The sequence below is a fragment of the Triticum dicoccoides genome, chromosome 3B (assembly GCF_002162155.2).
Source record: "Triticum dicoccoides isolate Atlit2015 ecotype Zavitan chromosome 3B, WEW_v2.0, whole genome shotgun sequence".
In the NCBI taxonomy this organism is placed as follows: Eukaryota; Viridiplantae; Streptophyta; class Magnoliopsida; order Poales; family Poaceae; genus Triticum; species Triticum dicoccoides.
In genome coordinates, this window is record NC_041385.1 from 568,106,373 (window position 1) to 568,112,667 (window position 6,295).

The window sequence follows — 6,295 nt, forward strand, 5'->3', positions numbered from 1 at the left end:
GTCATGATGCTATATTGTTCATACATAGTATTTCGATGTAAAGAGGAAGCCATGACAGAATAGATTTTTTTTCAGTAGGAAAGTTGTAATCAATCACATCACCATTTATTTTGATTATCTCTGATGATCATGGGAACTCTAGGGATAAATGAAAACTGCACGATTTGTTAACATGCACAATGGATGTGTTCACTTTACCTCATTCTGATTGATGTAGCCATGTGGCCCTCTGTGCAAGCAAAGTTCTATCACACAATATTCGGCATTTATATATTCATTGTTCTGTTTCATAGCTCTCATCATCTGTTAGTTGTAAAGATGAAATTCAAACAGGCTTTACCAGCAACTATCTAGCTGTTTATGCTACAGGTCGAAGCTTATTCTAAAAAATATGAATAGCCAAACTTTCATACTTAGGCTTGGCTTTGTCATATGTTGAGCAAGGCTGTGATTTAAGGTGTCTAAGCTGCATTTTGCATGGGTCATGCGGTGACATCAAGCAATTCGATGGGAAAAAATGTTGGGGCACCATTTTTTTAGTTTTGAGCTTTATAAATGTATTGTACTAATGTCTACTTGCCACCTGCAAATACGATGAGACACTATTCCTCACCCCCCCCCCCCTTCTCCTCAAACCTATTTTTTATGAAGTGCATTATGTCATTGTTAACACTCTTAGATAACCAAGATAACCTCTCGGAAATCAAGCATTGATAATCTAATAAGACCCTTAATGTCAGCTAAGAATACAACATCAATATGCGGTGCACCACCATATCCTATATAACCAAATAGACATGTACACATGTAACCTCAATAATTAAATAAAATTAATCATATTTATTTTTTTAGTTTTACTTCTCATATTACCAATCAAATATTCAAGTTTCATAAAATCAAATCTCATCAAAATATATTGTAACCAATTCCAGTAGCAACGCGCGGGGTATTATCTAGTATGCTTAGGGGTCGATCACACGTGCTGATGACCCCAGGTACACAACACGGACATCCCTGCACACTACAACCGCCGCACCCTTTCGTCTTCGTTTTACTATACCTCCGTCCACATTGAGCTTAACCATATTAGTAGGTGGCGGAATCCATCTGGGTGCCAATGAGGGTGCCACCTTGATGTGCTTTTGTGGAATCGAACTTGTAATCTTAAGGTCTGTCAAAAACGCAATACAAATCCATGGATTGATGCCAGGCTCTGAAAGATAGCTTCGTGGATAGCCTTCTGCTTGAGCTCTTCAAATCGCCCAAAGAGTTACCACTTGGTAAAATCCTCATGCAAGGTCGTTTCCAGCTAGATTTGAGCACGGACAGCCCAACCCAACGGCTCGGCCCAAGCCCGACCCAAAAAACCCGGCCCAGGCAAGGTTGAGCTTGCCATTTTGGCCGGGCACGAGCCTTATTTTGTAGCCCAAAAGGTAGTTTGGGTTGAGCTCGGGCTTTTCGGTTTCTCCATTTCAGACCGCTTACATGTGTGAACACTAAAAGGTAGCATTTGGGCCCGGCTTTTGGGCTTGATTTCAGGCCTGGCTCCGGCTTGAGAACAAAGTGTATTTCGGGATTCGGGCCAAGCTCGGGCTTGAGAAAACAAGGTTGGGCTTTTACAAGTTTGGCCCGAAACCCGCCCTGCCCATGATTTTCCCAAGTTTATTTCCAACATATGAAACAACCACTCCTTGGCATGTGGGCACCTATTCATGCAAATGTGTTTTGTTAACGACTCCTCGATTGGAGCCCATATATACAAGCCTTGCCATGGTGCAGTCCAACAAAAAGTGGTGCCATGTACTTTCCTCTACCATACACAATTTACAACGCGGGAAGTCACCATATGTCGACGATGAAGCTCCACTACTGAAGGTGATGACCGTTGACCGAGGCATAATGCAAATACCCTAACCTTGGAAGGCACCTTGGCCTTCCATAGTTTGATCCACACTTTTTCTGATCTATTGGAGCTTATGCTCGGGGGGGCCCTCAAGCCAATACCCACGAGCCTTTTCGTGGTAACAAGCATTTTGTACGCTGATCTAACGGAGAAGACGCCGGTTTTTTCATGATGGCATGCAAAAAAATCTTCCAGTGGGACAAAACTAATTCTTATTTTGCATATCATCTCAATGTCCATAGGCAGGAAGTGTCTAGTGAGTCATCTCAGTTGCACCAGCCCGGCAATGGATCAATAAGTTCAGACACCAACTGAGATGGGTTTGCTGACAAAGCCTTCACTGGAATCAAACGCTCTGTCCTAGGATCCAATTATCTTGCCACACTCTCATGGTTTGTCCGTTCACAAATTCTACAAACCAATTCTAATTTCAGAATATCCCCTCCTTCTACTGATAATCTCCATACCCGAGAGGCGACAATCCCAAAGTCACCTGCATAATGTTGGGTGCAGAAAAAAAAACAGATTTTAGGATCCTTGCACTAGGTGTCTATGGTGTTTGCAAAATTGTCTGCACTTGACGAGCTAACAGAGACAGATTAAAAATTCAATGTCTTTGAACCCCACACTTCACATATATTTCCGCATCATAAGTGTGTCCCAAGACATCCAATGAAGGCTTCCATTTGCCAAGCTTGCTCCCCCACAGAAACTTATAATGAGTGAATTCATCTTTTCACACAAGCCCCTAGGCAATTTAAAAACAACCAATTGAATACATGGGAACAACTTGGTCTATGAATTTAACGAGCACATCTCCCCCCCCCCCCAGCCGAATGGATATGTTCAACCCATCCTTGAATTTTATTCCACACCATGTATTTTAAATAATTGAATGTGTCATTTCATTTCTTCTCACCTCTATATGTAGTCCCAAATAACAATTGTTTAGGGATTCAGATCAAGTACATTCTTCATAGCATTTCTCATAATTTTTGGGCACCCCTTGTTTTAATGTATTGAACTTTTGGCCAGATTTACTCTCTGGCTTGATCGAATATTCAATAAATATCAATTAGCTCCTTAATCTATAGTTTCTTCTGTACTCGTCCTTACAAATAGCAATATGTCGTCTTCAAATAAGAGATGACTGAATAGGGCTGCCGTTGGCGCCACTGCGATTTTATTTTCAAAAAGAGGGTTTGCCCCGGCCTCTGCATCATGATGATGCATACGGCCATATTATTGAATATCAAAGGTCCAACAAAAGTCTTTAGGTCTCAAAAAAAGGAAAAAAGTCTCACAAAGAGAATGAAAGGAAAAACAGGATAGCCACAACCGGCAGGCAAAACATAAGATAGAAAACTAAACACCTATCCTATTACATGACCGCCATCCAAACCGGTTGAAGATAGCCCGTGCTACCATCTCCCATCGGATAGATCTAGCATCCAAATCCTTCCTTGCCTCCATCAGAGTGAGTAGCGACCATATACGGATCAGTGTAGTGGCCCGGAAGATAACCTACAAGAAATGAATATTTGTTGTTCTGTTAAAAACCAAGTCGTTTCTGCAGTTCCAAACTGCCCATAATAAAGCACATACTCCTACACGGCTATGTCTCGATGTTTCTGCATCAATCCCATCTAGTCACGTCCCAAATAACGTGTTGATAGTATGCGGAGGAGTAATATTAAAAGCTATGTGGGCCGACCGCCACAATTTTTTTGCCAATGGGCAGTTGAGAAAGAGGTGTTTAATGGATTCATCACTATCACAGAAACTACATCTTTTAGATCCTATCTAGTTGCGCTTTACCAAATTGTCCTTAGTAAGAATGACTTGTTTGTGGACAAACCACATAAACACTTTGATTTTTAAAGGCACTTTGACTTTCCAAACATGTTTCGACTGAGGAATAGTGCTAACGTTGATAACATCCAAATACATGGATTTAACCAAAAACTCACCATTCTTAGTTAGTTTCCAGCGCAACTGATCGGGCTGTTGAGAAAGGTAGACATCCATCAATCTTCTCACAAAATGGAGCCAAGCTTCCCAACGGTTTCCCGCTAACATCCTCCTGAATTGAATATTAAGAGGATTGAACTGTAATACTGTTGCAACTTAGGCGTCTCTTCGCTGAACAATATTATAGAGAGAAGGATATTGGAATGCAAGGGGCGTCTCCCCTAGCCATGTATCCTCCCAGAATCTTGTGGACGTACCAGATCCAACTACAAATTTTGTCCTGTTAAAAAAGACTGATTTCACTCTCATCAGTCCTTTCCAAAAAAGGCGAGTCAGTCAACCTTATCGTCATCTGAGACAATGTTTTGGATTGAAGGTACTTATTACATAGAATCTGGGCCATGTGGCACCCGTCTCTACAGATAACTTATACAGCCACTTGCTGAGAAGACATCTATTCTTCACCTCTAATTTTTCAATGCCGAGACCCCCTTGATCTTTCGGCCTTTAAAGGATATCCCATTTAGCGAGTCTGTATTTTCTCTTTAATTCATCGCTCTGCCAGAAGAAGCGCGATCAATAGAAATCTAGCCTTTTTCGTACTCCAACTGGTACTTCAAAAAAGGACAATAGAAACATAGGCATACTTGTGAGAACCGAATAAATCAGAATTAGTCGGCCTCCATATGACATAAGCTTGCCCTTCCAACAGCTTAGTTTTTTTTTCAAATCGATCTTCAATGCACTTCCACTCTTTGTTAGAAAGCTTGCAATGGTGGATTGATATACCCAAATACGTGAAGGGTAAAGACCCCAATTCGCACCCGAACAATTCCTTGTAAGCTTCTTGTTCTTCTTTCGCTCTTTCAAAGCAGAACAATTCACTTTTATGGAAGTTAATCTTTAACCCCGACAATTGTTCGAACAAGCATAACACAAACTTCATGTTTCTTGCTTTAGCCAAATCATGCTCCATGAAGATGATAGTATCATCAGGGTATTGTAGGATAGACACTCATCGTCAACTAAATGTGGAACGAGGCCACCTACCTGGCATCATCCTTAGCCCTTCCTATTAGGATTGTCAACATGTCGATGACAATGTTGAACAGAATCGGTGACATCGGATCTCCTTTTCTCAGGACCTTGTGTGTCTGGAAGTAATGACCTATATCATTCACTTTGATTCCAACACTCCCTTTTTGCGTGAAAGAATCTACCTGATCCCTCCAGGACTGATCGAATCCTTTCATATGCAAGGCCTGCTGAAGAACCACTGCGATGCCTAATAATTTTCTGAAATTCCCCTGCTCCTCCATAGGCAAGACATATCTTCAGCCGCTAACAGAAACAAATACGAGTATAGGGCCCGCTTGATGTATCCCTCTCGAGTATTTAAAAGCCTTTGTGTGTTCCCCGTTAAAACACACTGATAAAGAAACAGATGTAACAATCCCCATGATAGACATCACCCATCTCTCGGTCCAACTTCCACATTATAGCCCAAAGATAACCCCCTCGACTCTATCATACACCTTCATCATGTCAAAATTTAAGAGCACAATATAGTGAACTCCTTCCCCTCTTCCTCTTCTTCCTAAAATTTAATCACTTGTATGCAGTCAAGACATTATTTCTGATCAACCTACCTAGGACAAATGTTGAGCACCTCACTAATAGGGAAAAGCCTACTAGCAGCGCAGGTTAAATAGCACCCACACTACTACTAGCTCGCTACAACTAACTGGTAGTAGTAGCGCAGGTGCCACCCGCGCTACTACTAATTATCTGTAACGCGTGTATGTGACCGGCGCTACTACTATTAATTTAAAAAACAAAAACAAAAAATCTCGATCCCATGCGTGCTGTGGCGGCAATGGTTCGATCCAGCGACAACAATGTTCGTCAAATGCGCGGACAAGCAGCGACATACCGGTTCAGGCAGCACCTGCTGGAGAGAACCGGATCCAGGGAAGAGCACGACGGTGGGGCTCCTCTTCGCGGCCAAGGCAGAGAACTCTTGGTCATCCATGGCGGAGACCTACACGGGGATGGACATGGGAGGGTGAGTAAGACCAGAGGGGAGAGAGGAAGGAGATGGAGGGAGCACCGGGGCTTGTCGCCGATGGTGAGGTGCTCTGGTGTGGTGGCACGGAGGCGCGGTGGGAGACCGGCGAGCTCCTGGATGCCATGGAGGAGGAGGAGGAGGAGGCCTCGTTGGGCGCCATGAAGTAGGAGGCGTTCATGGGTAGGAGCGCCATGGGAGAGCCTATGGAGCAAGGGGGAGAGGGACGGGAGAGGAGGGATTCACGGGGGAGTAGATGGGGATTTTAGGCTATTAAAAGACCCTATACTTAGTAGCAGTGCGGGATTTATACCCCTCGCTACTACTATGGCAATGTCTCGGAGGGCATGGTGGAG